Source organism: Gossypium arboreum, chromosome 2, assembly GCF_025698485.1.
Source record: "Gossypium arboreum isolate Shixiya-1 chromosome 2, ASM2569848v2, whole genome shotgun sequence".
Lineage (NCBI taxonomy): Eukaryota > Viridiplantae > Streptophyta > Magnoliopsida > Malvales > Malvaceae > Gossypium > Gossypium arboreum.
Window position 1 is genome coordinate 107,366,142 of NC_069071.1, and position 13,867 is coordinate 107,380,008.

Genomic DNA, 13,867 nt, shown 5'->3' on the forward strand with positions numbered 1-13,867 from the left:
AATTAAAAGGCTCAACTCACCTCTCGCAATATGAGTTGATTTTTGAAAACATGAATTAAAACATCAAAATACCAAAACCTGTCATTGGTAGAACTCAAGCGTCTTTTCCTTTGATTCAGTACAGCTATTATCATATCTTCTTGCCCTGCTGGAGCACCTGTATATGTCATGCATGATGTTATCATGATATGCACATGTTTGTCTTAAATGCCTTTATGCCTACATGATTATGCAATGCGCCTTAGGCATGTTTGTCGTATGCCTCTTTTTCGTCACGATTTTTGATGATCTGCGTTCATTACTTTGACTCTTGACTTTCTCTTCAAGCTTTGTACCCGTCTTCAAGCTTCGCGAGTAATCGACGTTTCTCAGATATCACTCTTTTGCCCCTGATTGAACTTTGTCCTTGCTTTGAGGCTCTTGTATTTGTCAAATTTTCATCTAGGTAATGCTTAACATTTCTTTTGTTTAGAGTATGTCATTTCACTATTTATCATGTAAATAAGCCACATAATGAGATGCATGAAAACAGTCAGGTAGGGACAAAAGGGATACCTCACATTTATTTACTTCAAAGGTACAAACAAAGAAAGTTAATCAAGAATAGTAAAAAGTGTCATAAAGCGAAGAAAGATCGCATTCAATGGATACAAATGCTCAAGATATTCAACACATGAACTCTTCCACGTTCCTCAATCAAGAATCTTTTCGAGTGTGGCTTCTTGCGTAGAAGATTTCGAGCTTTCAGAACTGCTTCAAGTACTGTAGTCTCATCATCTGACCCACTGTTCAGGTCGCCTTGCTCTTTAAGCCCGGGTTTGTTTCATTAGAACGCCCTTTCGGGTTTTTATCTTAATCTTTTGTGTTAATCAAAATGCCCTTTTCGGGTTTTCACCTTGACCCCCCCTTTTTTTTTAAGATGCCATTTTTGGGTTTTCATCTTGATTTTCTTTTTTAAGCATAATATTTCTTCACGGCATCTGAGTTCACTGGATTCGGTAACTCCTTCCCATCCATCTCAGTAAGAATCAAGGCTCCGCCCGAGAATGCTTTCTTTACGACGTATGGTCCTTCCCAATTTGGTGCCCATTTTCCTCGCAGGTCTTTTTGTATTGGGAGAATCTTTCTCAACACAAGTTCTCCTTCGTGAAATTCTCTTGGCCGTATTTTCTTGTCATGGGCCACGATCATTCTCTTCTGGAACATCTGTCCGTGACAAATTACCTTTAAACGTTTTTCTTCGATGAGGTTTAACTGGTCATATCGAGTTCGAACCCATTCTGCTTCTTCTTCTAGTTTCGATTCCATTAAGACTCGTAGAGAGGGAATCTCAATTTCGATAGATAGCACAGCCTCCATTCTATAGACCAGAGAGAAAGGAGTTGCTCCCGTAGATGTCCGTACAGATGTGCGATATGCAAACAGAGCAAAGGGTAGCTTCTCGTGCCAGTCTTTATATGTCTCGGTCATTTTCCCAATAATCTTCTTAATATTCTTGTTTGCTGCTTCAACAGCTCCGTTCATTTTCGGGCGATAGGGTGATGAGTTATGATGCTTTATTTGAAATTGCTCACACACCTCCTTCATCATCTTGTTGTTCAGATTCATGGCATTATCTGAAATGATTCTTTCAGGCAAACCATATCGACAAATGATTTCTTTTTTCAAAAACCTGCAGACTGCAGTCTTTGTCACGTTGGCAAACGAAGCGGCTTCTATCCATTTTGTGAAGTAATCAATAACCACAAAAATGAACCGGTGTCCGTTAAAAGCTTTTGGAGAGATAGGCCCTATAACATCCATGCCCCGCATAGAAAACGGCCACGGAGAAGTCAAGACATGAAGGGGCGAAGGGGCTACATGAATCTTATCACCATAAATTTGACATTTGTGGCATTTTCGTGCAAAACTAATGCAGTCACTTTCCATCGTTAGCTAATAATAATCGAGTCTCATAATTTTCCTGGCCATAGTGAAACCATTGGCATGTGTCCCACACATTCCCTCATGGACATCTTCAAGTATTTTTCTGGCTTTAACAGCATCCACGCATCCCAAGAGCACCTGATCTTTTCCTCTTTCGTACAGGATGTCCCCATCAAGAACAAATCCTGCTGCCATTCTTCTGATTGTTCTTTTGTCGTTCTCATTTGCTTGCTCGGGATACCTTTGATTCTTGATGTATTCTAAGATATCATAGAACCATGGCTGCCCATTGGCTCTTTCTCAATGCTGAAACAATGTGCAGGGACTTCATATATGCTCATTTGAAGAGGCATTATTTATGTTTCTCTATTTGCTTTAAATATTGAAGCCAAAGTGGCCAGGGGATCAGCTAACTAGTTTTCTTCTCGTGGGAAGTAATTAAAAGTTATTTCTTTGAATTCTTTAATCAAACCTGCCACGAGATCACTGTATTTGACTAATTTTGAATCCCTCACTTCTCAATCTCCACGGATTTGATAAATCACCAATGCTGAGTCTCTGTATACCTCTAAAGTTTGGATGTTTCGTTCAATTGTTGCACAAAGTCCCATGATACAGGCCTCATATTCCGCTATGGTATTGGTACAGAAGAAATTCAGCCTGGTAGTGAACGGATAATGGTTCTCTTCTGGTGATACTAAGACTGCTCCAATCCCATGCCCCAAGGCATTCGATGCACCGTCAAAGCTCATTTTCCATGACTTTTCTTTTGATGACTCACATTCTTTTTTTGTAATGCACATCAAGTCTTCATCTGGGAAATCAAATATCAATGGCTCGTATTCCTCTGTTGTTCAAGTTGCTAAGAAGTCAGCTATTGCGCTCCCTTTTATCGACTTTTGGCTCACATAGACGATGTCATATTCTGATAGTAAGATCTGCCATCGTGCCATTCTTCCTGAGAGTACAGGTGATTCCATCATGTACTTTATTGGGTCCAACTTTGAAATTAGCCATGTCGTATGATACAGCATATATTGCCTGAGTCTCCGAGCTACCCAAACCAGAGCGCAACAGTATTTCTCTATGGACGAATACTTTGCCTCATATTCAGTGAACTTTTTGCTAAGGTAGTAGATCGCTTTTTCTTTCTTTCCTGACTCGTCATGTTGCCCCAGTACGCAACCCACTGAATTTTCGAACACTGTCAGATACAATATTAATGGTCTGCCTGGAATTGGCGGTACTAGTACCGGAGGACTAGACAAATACTGTTTTATCTTGTCAAAAGCCACTTGGCACTCCTCGTTCCATTCTCCAGGATTATGTTTTCGAAGGAGTCGAAAGATTGGGTCGCATTGGTTAGTAAGTTGAGTGATAAATCGGGCGATGTAGTTTAATCTCCCTAGAAATCCTCTGACTTCCTTTTGCGTACGCGGGGGTGGTAACTCTTGAATGGCTTTTATTTTATCTGGATCAACCTCGATACCTCTTTCACTGACAATGAAGCCTAGCACCTTTCCCGAGGTAACCCCAAACGTACATTTGGCGGGATTGAGCCTTAGCTGGAACTTTCTCAGTCTGTCGAACAACTTCTTCAGATTCGTTACATGCTCTTCTTCCCCTCGAGACTTAGCAATCATATCGTCGACGTAGACCTCTATTTCTTTATGCATCATGTCATGGAATAATGTTACCATAGCTCTCTGATATGTTGCCCCAGCATTCTTTAACCCAAATGGCATCACCTTGTACCAGAATGTTCCCCACATTGTTACGAAAGTAGTTTTCTCCATATCCTCAGGGGCCATCTTGATCTGATTATACCTCGAGAATCCATCCATGAAAGAAAATAATGAATGTTTTGTTGTGTTATCCACCAACGTGTCAATGTGTGGCAAAGGAAAATTATCTTTAGGACTTGCTCGATTCAGGTCACGATAGTCTACGCACATTCGTACTTTGCCGTCTTTCTTTGGTACCGGGACTATGTTAGCCACCCACTCTGGATATTTGGAGGCTTGTAGGAAGCCAGCATCGAATTGCTTCTTGACTTCCTCTTTTATCTTTAACAACATCTCAGGTCTCATTCATCTTAGCTTTTGTTGAATAGGTTTGCATTCTGGCTTTAATGGGAGTTTATGGACTGCTACATCTTCATCCAATCCTGGCATGTCTTGATATGACCATGCGAATACATCTTTGTACTCGCAGGGCAAAGCAATCAAGTTATGCCTGGTGTCCTCTGAAATAGAGGTCCCGATTTTCACTTCTTGTTTATTTTCTTCAGTTCCCAAATTTATTGTTTCAACAGATTCTTGATGAGGCACAATCTGTTTATCCTCTTGCTCCACCATTCTTAGCAAGTCAGGAGACGAAACATAGTCTTCAGCATTTTCTTCGGCTTCGAATTCTCCTAAACAAATAGCCCTCTCAAAATTGATTTCAGGACTCGTAACGGGCTTGTTCATGCCATTGATATCTGAGCACTTGAAAGTTGAATGGAAAAGGAAACTATAAAGTGGCATCCCAGTATTGGAACCAACAAACGAAATGTTATGACATGGTATGAGGCAAATGTACAGATCATTTAAATGATAAAGAGCGAATGCAAGCTCTTACAAAAGAATTCTATTATATCTAAGGACACAATAGAGGGTTAATGTTTGAGCATTACTCTGAAGACTTGTAAACTACAAGAAGGTCCTCGGCAGCTCAATTGTTCAACATGAAACCAGGAGGACAAGGGCATATCATTGAAACATCTTTAATAGCCTCACTTCCTTTGTCAATGACATTTATACTGACATTCTAAAGACCCCTTTCAATTAATAACAGCGTGCTTTGTATATTATCCTGTCTGGGGTATATCATCCCTGCAGATGTAAATGTTTTTGACAAAGGAGGGTACGTTATGGGCTCTCATTCTACTTTTCGGCCTAAAGTTCTCGCAATCCTTCTCTCCTGATCCTTCTTCCACTATTTTCTTCTTTGACGTATGTCTGGCTGAAACCCCAAACCGTATCAGGCCTTGTGGTGTACTGGCTTTAGAGCCCTGACTATTCCTTGTAGATATCTCCCTAAACCTTTTCTCGCTCGAGCCCCCCTTCCTATAGTCAGTTTGACTCTCATTCTGGTATTTCTTGACAGTTTTGGCGCGGGAATTCTGTTTCCCTCAGCGACGAATGTGGCATTGACAAATTCAAGGGATCGGAAGAAACATTCTAAAGCATCTTTACTCATTTCAATGTATGGTGCGTCGGTAGAAATAGATGCTACAATATCTTCTTCTCCCTCGACGTGACCAAACAGGCATCCATGATGAATTTCACCTTTTGATGGAGGGATAATGGGACTGCTCCAGCAGAATGGATCCAAGGTCTTCCCAAGAGACAATTGTATGATGGTGTAATGTCCATGACTTGAAACTCAACATCATATATATAGGGACCCACTTCTAGAGGGATCTCAATTTTTCTTATGACTTCTCGTCTTGTTCCATCGAATGCCCTTACTGTAGAATGGCAGGGCCTTAGATAGGACAAATCCATCGGAATCCTAGAAAGTATGGCCAAAGGCATGACATTGAGTGCCGATCCATTGTCGATAAGCACGTTCGATATTATATAACCCTTGCAGCAGGTTGTGATATGCAATGCTTTCACTGAACCTCTACCATTGGGCAGTATTTCATCATCACTAAAATAAATGAAATTATCCGCGTTTAGGTTATTCACCCATCTGCCAAGCTTCTCAACGGATATATTTTTTGCCACGTAAGCTTGATTCAACACCTTTAACAAGGCGTTCCGGTGCGGTTCTGAATTTAACAGCAGGGATAATACCGAAATTTGTGCTGGCTGCTTACTCAATTGTTCCACCACGTTGTACTCACTGTGCTTAATAAATTTTAAGAATTCCCGTGCTTCCTCCTCGTCCACAGGCTTTTTAGCTTCTTGCTCAAGCACAGTTTCATGCTCATCTTTGGTCACGCGTATTGGTGCTTTTCCTTTCTATTTCAAGTCACTGTTCTTCTTCACTGGTTCGACCACTTTCGAATAACATCTTCCACTACGAGTGAAATGACCTACTTCCCCAACGCTTCCAGTCATGGTTTTGGTTTTTTCATCTTCAGGTGTGACGATATTGACATCATATTTCCATGGTACTACTTTATCGTCCTTGTAGGGAAAAGGAGATGGTACCTCGATTATCACTTTTGGTTTCACCGGCTCCTTCTTTGCGTCATAATAAATTATTAACGTTCGGTCGGTGCTATACGGGAAACCTGACGATTGATGGTCAGAGGCGCACATTTCTCCTCTATCGGCCTCTTCGCCTTTATAAAAAAATCCCAATCTCCTTATTGTTCATCATATTTTGCAGTAATCTCCTGAACTCTTCGCAGGATTGAATGTCGTGTCCCTCAATACCATGGAATTCGCAAAAACTTTGATCTTTTGTATTCCTTCCCTCGAATACTTCGTTAAGATGACAGAGCAACTCCTTTTCAAGTAGTACCTCCCAGATTTTCTGTAGAGGTGTTCTTATTTCAGAAACCCATCTTCTACTTTGTCGTTTGTCCTCCTCTCCCATTGTGCTCACATTCCCTTCGGTGTGGTTTGGGAATGGGTTCCCAGATGTACTGCCGGTGCCATCAAATTACAGAATACCCGCATCGATGAGTCCTTGAACTCTCCTTTTGAAGGCCAGGCAGTTTTTCGTAGAGTGCCCCTGGTTCCCGGCATGGTATGCACAACTAGCATTTGGATCGTACCATTTCGGGTATGGAGGTTTAAGGGGTGCCATGTAATGGGGAGATATTAATTGCTTCTCCGGGAGTTTTGGGTACAGTTCCCCATACGACAGCGAATTGTATGTTTTAACCTCAGCGAATGATTATAGGATATGCAATGAATGAATGAATGAATGCATAAATGTCGAATGAATGTTAGTCATGAAAGAAATGTAAGAAGTTGTTGTTGATTTCAAGATAGCCCCTATTTTAGGCATTTCATTCATCAAAAAAGTTCATTACAAAACATTTTGCCATTTTCGATTCAGCTATTACACAAACTTCCTAGCTATATCACCGTATTTCTTTACTCGCGCTAAGAACTCTGATATGTTTGATCTTTAACTTGGAGGGAATTGGAAAATGAGAATTTCAGCTCTTTCGATAATTGTACCACGTGCATGGCTACCCCACGAACTTCATTGATCAAATAGCTAAGTTGCATTTCTTTTTCTTGGAGGCCCTCTTCGTAAGCACGAACGTCTCTATCATACTGACTATCTTTTTCTTCCAAAACCTTCAAGAGAGTATCTAGTTGTTGTTGACGATCTTGCAGCATATCTTCTAACTCTCGTATCCTTTCTTTTAGTTATTGATGTTTAGATCGACTAGTCATTACCTCGGCAGACATAGCTTCATATTCGGCGTTCTTCTTCCTCAGTTCTATCATAGCTCACGCAGCCTTTTCCTCCTCTTTCTTCTCTTTTCCTTTCCAAAATTCCATCCTGCCTTTAATGTTGTTTATTTCTTCTTTCCATTCTGCCGACGACTTGCCCAGCCCACTATTTTTTATTGTGCCTCTTAACTTTTTATTTTCCAGATGGAGGTCCCTTAAGTCATTTATCACGACTTCAACTTCTTTTTGCACTTTCTCGGTTCTGGATCTTTCAATCTAAACGTTGATCTTCAATTGGTAGATTTTCTCTTGAAGAGCGCTAAGGTCCCGAGACATCTTGGCCTTTTCGCGTTCAAATTCTTATCTTGCCATTTCTAGCTCAGACAGCATTTCCCCCGAGAAAGGATTCTGGACGGTGTAGTTCGTTGACGAGATTTGCTGACTGTTCACTCGTTGCTTTCTCCATATGTCATAATCTTGGGTGAGGGTATCAGCATATAGAGCCAATTCCATCAGATAAATTTTCTGCCCAGACTTTGCAGTGTCTCGGACCCTCTTCATATACCCTTCTCCCGTAAAAGCGAACTCGGACTGTGCTAATCCTCCAGTGGTTGGTATGAATTGTCGTGAAGAAAATTGTCTTTGGACTAATAGTGGGGCATATCCAACTCCTCCCCATAACCCAAGTAATGGTACCCAATCTTGATTTCCAACCTTATATAATAGAACCGAAGGGCGGATCCACGGTGCTCTCCACGTTATATCCTCGGCGCGAAGGTTTAGAAAAACTGAGACCCAATGCTGTTCAGTGACTTCCTTTGGCCATTCTTTCTTGAGATAAGCTTCCAACGGGGCAAATTTTTTTGAAAACATATGGAACGGTGTGCGCTCTACTTTTCAGAAGTGACTCAAAATCCAGACATTTAGTAACTGCGCGCATCCGATAAAGCGTCCCTTCCCCATTTTTCTACAACTATTTAAGGATTTGAAGGTCTCGGCTAGGATAGTCGGGACAGGGTTGATTCCTTGTTTTAATTTTTCAAAAAACTCCACCACCGCAACCTCTATATGTTCAAGGACTTTCGGGAAGATGATCAAACCGTAAATGGCCAAAGCGAACAGATTCACTCTTTTCAACATGTCGGGATGGTTCAGAACCAATTCTCGTAGGGAAGACCATGGAATGCAAATGGTTTCATTCTTCTTCTTTATCTGCTTTTTCTACCCATCGTCGGTCATGTCATCAATCTCACTAACTTTTTCTTGAAGGTCATCGGTTTAGGCTCCTTCACATATACTTTATAGAATTGCGCATTTTCAACACGAAGCAAAGCAACGTACTCCTCTATAGTCGGAGTCATGTCTTGTTGATTGAAAGTAAAACATTGGTAGGCCGGATCCCAAAATCTGATCATGGCTTGAATCAATCATTCGTCTACGTTGACAGCAATCAAGTTGGCTATGTCCCCATATCTTTTAGTAGTGTCTGAGTCCCACTGATTTCAAACCCGAACCAAATCTTCAAGGTTATTCTGACGAACATTCATCGTTACGTGCTTGGGCAGATTGGCAATACATCCCTCTACTAGACTATTCCCTTTTTCTTTCTGAGTTTTTAGAGACCAGTCCCGAACCACGACATTCTTCTCAGTTGCTTGTATAATTGACTCTTCCATTAGAAACCCCTTTTTTTGGCAACCAATCTCTAGTCAACACCTTCCTAATATGATGCCTATAATGCATGATGTAAAATAAGAATAAAAACAAACAAACTTGGTTGGTAACCATAACAATTATAAATTGAGAAACAAATTAAGCTACCCGATTCAGTTCTTTTGCATAAACAGTGTAAATGTAAAGAAAATGAGAGACAAGAGGCACTTTCCTCGTGTACTTATTTTGGTAACTATTAACGAACAGAGGTTCGGCATGGCTCTAATTAGGTGGCTCGTACGGTTCACTATATGCAGTTTCGGTTCTAGATAGGTACTCGAATTGTCCTTACTATCATCTACTAAGATTAGTACGAAGCCTCGGTCGTAGCCCATCACAGGCTAACGAGTTCAATTCGAGGGATTACATTTACTTATGCCTATGCGGAAGGACAAGTTATCTCACGAAAGAATAAGACATATGTAACCCGAAAGTATTCACTAGCCTGTGCGGAGGGACGAGTTAACTCACGAAGGCATAGTGTTTACTTTCACTTAAACGGATGGAGCCCGGGTATAGAGCTCATGTTATGCAAAAATGCACGTGCACGGTATGTGGGGAGAAACTCACAAACCTTTACGTTTTATTAAAATTAAATCAAAACTAAAACCATAAAAATTTAAAGCTTTAAAACAACCAGACAAAACAAGTTAGAAGAATATATACAACATGATACAAATGTATAATTTTTCAAAAACACAATTTTAGGATCACGACTAAATATTAATTTGAACAATGAGTTTTGAAAATTTTGACAACACCCGTTTAATTCGACTCGACTCTCAAAAATGTGGGTCCCCAGTGGAGTCGCCAACTGTAGCGACGTAAAAATTTAGCTTGGTCACTAATTATGGCGATTTATTGAAAGCTTAAAAATCGAGGTTTGATTTTATAAAAAAGGGGAGTCGCCACCGATCCTTTTTTCTAGGTGTGATCGGACACCTAATAAATCATCTCTTTTGAAAAGACATTCATTTTTTGGAAAAATAAAGGCCGAGTTTAGGTCTACGTCAAAATTCAGAGAAAATGGGGGTCCGGGAGTCGGTTACGCACGAGGAAGGTATTAGCACCCTCGTGACGCCCAAAATTGGTATCTTATTAAACAAGTGTTGTCTTAATTTTCAAAATTGCAAGTTCAAAATAACATTGAATCGCGACCCGATCAAAACACGAGAAATTTTATTTTTTTTGGTTTTTGAGAAGGACATACCATTTTAACACAAGTCGATTGATGTTCACCCAACATAGCGATGAAATCGATGACTTAATATTAAATCGATATGTTGCCTTGCTTATTGAAATTAATTAGAGAACAAAAATAAGATGTTCGAAACAATGTGAAGCAAATTAATAAATAAAAATAAGTAAAAGGACAGATCTTGAAGCATATTGAAGCAAATATAAGTGTGACAATAATATTACAAACAATAAAGATACATGTAATACTAGAATAAAATATGAAATAGAAATAATGAACGATACACATGATATTAAGAGTATGTATGTAAACTATATATAATGTTTGAAGTATATACCTAAAATAGTAAAAATATAACTAGTAACGATAAAATATTTACATAATATATACATATATATGTATAAAAATACAATATTAAAAAAGTATATATATATACGTATGATAAAATAAATGTATTAATATTAATAATAAATATAATAGGGTAAAAATAAATATATACATGATATATACGTAATATGGTACTAAGAATATATATATATATATATATATACAATATAGTATTTAAAATATATACATAAGATGGTATAAAAATATGTACATGGAAATGTATAAGAAATATATATAACTAGTAATATTAAAATATATACATAACATATATAGAACATATACAATATATACATACCTTAGAAATGATAATAATAATAATAAAACTATTTTGTACACTACATAAATACATACACACACACACACACACACACATATATATATATATATATATATATAATAGTATTAGAAATATACAATATAATATTAGAAATATACATATAATAGTATAAAAATATATAACTAATAATATTAAAATATATATAATAATATATATAAAATATAATATTAAAACTTATATACATAACATATATGAAAATATATATAATATAATATTAAAACATTTACATAATATATACATATTAGAAATAAATAACGACTAATAATAATAATAATATTAGAAATAATAATGAAATATATAAAAGCATAAATATAATATAATAGTAATATTAAAATAAAGTAATTAAAATAGTACTATATATAAATATATATATATACATACATATATAATATACATACACTAATATTAATAATAATAATAAAACTAGAAATAATAATCATTAGTAATAATAATACGTTAAAAATAATTAATATGTTAATAAAATAATAGTAATAAAAATAATACTAACAGTAATAATAAAGATAATAATAGAAATAAAATAATAGTAATAATATTAATAATATGTAAAAAAAAGAAATGAAAATAAACGAAGAAGGACTAAATCAAACTAAGAACAGAATTTTGGGGCAAATTTAAAAGGAAATAAAAGGGAAAAGGGCCAAAATAAACACGTGGGCAACTCTGGGGGACCAAAAGCGCAATATTCCCTCCTCCTAAAACGCAGCGCATGGAAGAGGACTAGATCACAAAGCGCGACAAATTTCGGGGCCTAATTAGGAAATTGTAACGTCCCCTAACCCTATACCGTCACCTAATGGTTACGAGACATTACCAACAAGATCAGATCCAATTTGGTCATTAATTAAAATAAATATTCACACACATCCTAGTTTTAAGATGTAGTCCCTTTAATGGGCCATCGCTGTTTAATATGAACAGTAAATTCAATTTGGGACTAATTTAGAATCACTACGAATTTTTAGTAAATTTCAAAATTCATACTACATACCATTGCCAACCATAATTTACTCATTTCATCAATACTTTTACAACCTAAATGACTCCCATTAAACATCATGGGTACATGCCATTATCAATACTCAACATACTTTACCTTAATGAATTCGGGATCGTCTTGGGATGCTGATTAAACGTACTATCTTTACTTAACTGCAGACGAAACAAACCGTGCAATGAGTATGGTATACTCAATGGTATTTCTATAATCCGAACATTTAATAATATAACAAATACTTAAGATCATAATAACAATTACAATTATGCAATTATTTATTCATAGATAAATTTCAACTACTTACCATATAAATTTTATACAGTTCATATAATAAACACAATAACATAATTGTTCAATTCTTAAATAAATCCATTACTATTTACTCCATTCTTTCACTTACTATTCGGTATAGCTTTCCTTAATTTATTCACAATTCAATATCATTAAACTATATTCAACTATACACTTATCAATCATATTCCATTTTAATTCATTTCAATAACAGTCGATTTCACTTATATCATATCAACTTACTATCCCTGATAGCTTTCAGTATATACATACGGTTCATATATCTCAAATCACATTTCAATTCATAAAGTGGCATCATATATTATCAATTCGAACTCCAATCATTTCATGAACCTTTGGTTCATATTTTCAATTTCATATTTAAATTTTCAATTCTCAATTCAATTTCTCGTTTCATTTCAATAGCTTGATCAATCAAATTTATTCGATTTATCTTTCACTTATTTACCCCTATTAACAAATCCGAACTTTGACGGATACACGGATTCCAACCCAAACACACCAGTACGGCACATTGTGCCTAAAACGGTACATAGTACCTGATCAGTATACGACACATAAAGTGCCTAAAACGACACACGAGGTGCCTGATACGACACACGAGGTGCCTGAAATACGACACATAAAGTGCCCGATCGATAAAGCCAAGAAATCCGTACACTTCCGGATCCTATGGCATGCCAATTATATCCGACTCAAATTTTACTAGTTAATAGGGTATTTCATTCACTTTCTCAATTTAATAATTCTTTCATCAATATCTCATTCCGATAATTACACATATTTACCCATTTTCACAATTCATACAATTTCATTCAATTCAACAAATATATTTCAATTATGCACATTAATTCATAATTCAATACAATTCAATTTACTTTTCAATACCAAATATTCAAATATCACAATCTCATATATTCATATCAATTTCCTCATATTTCCAATCAATATATTTTTCAATATAACATTCATTCAATATTCAAATTTCTACATAAGTCATATATATTATATAATTCAATCAATATAAATTCAATCAAAATAATTTCAATCAATATAAATTCAATAAATTCATCGCATACCAAAATCAATCCATTCCAATTGTAAAACATCATAATTCTAACACTAACAATTTCCATATGTATATAAATATAACAAATAATAACTAAGTTCGGATTATAGAAATACAAACCGTAATTTTCGAGCTAACTCCCGTTGACTTTGTCTTGTCCTTTCTTAGCCAAGATTTCTGGTACCACATTGACTACGAAATTAATACAATTCATAATCATTAATACATTACTAATTCATATCTTGAGTTACAGAATTCTAAATTAAGATCCGCTAATTTTTCCTGAAACTAGACTCACAAATCTTCTTACAATAAAATTTTCAGAATTTTTGGTTTAGCCATTAAGTACAGTTTATTCTTTAAATTCACCCCTATTCTGCTGTCTGACAGTTTCGTCCCTTCTTCACTAAAAATTAATTATCTCACAGTACAGAACTCGGATAACATTCCCGTTGATTTCTCCTGAAAATAGACTCATTAAGGATTCTAAAAATATAAC

At 36.5% G+C, this 13,867-nt stretch overlaps 1 pseudogene; it reads right to left on the bottom strand.

Moving 5' to 3' along the window:
* Positions 1–954: 954 nt before the first annotated feature.
* Positions 955–4,289, bottom strand: LOC128285651 (uncharacterized; annotated as a pseudogene).
* Positions 4,290–13,867: the final 9,578 nt, after the last annotated feature.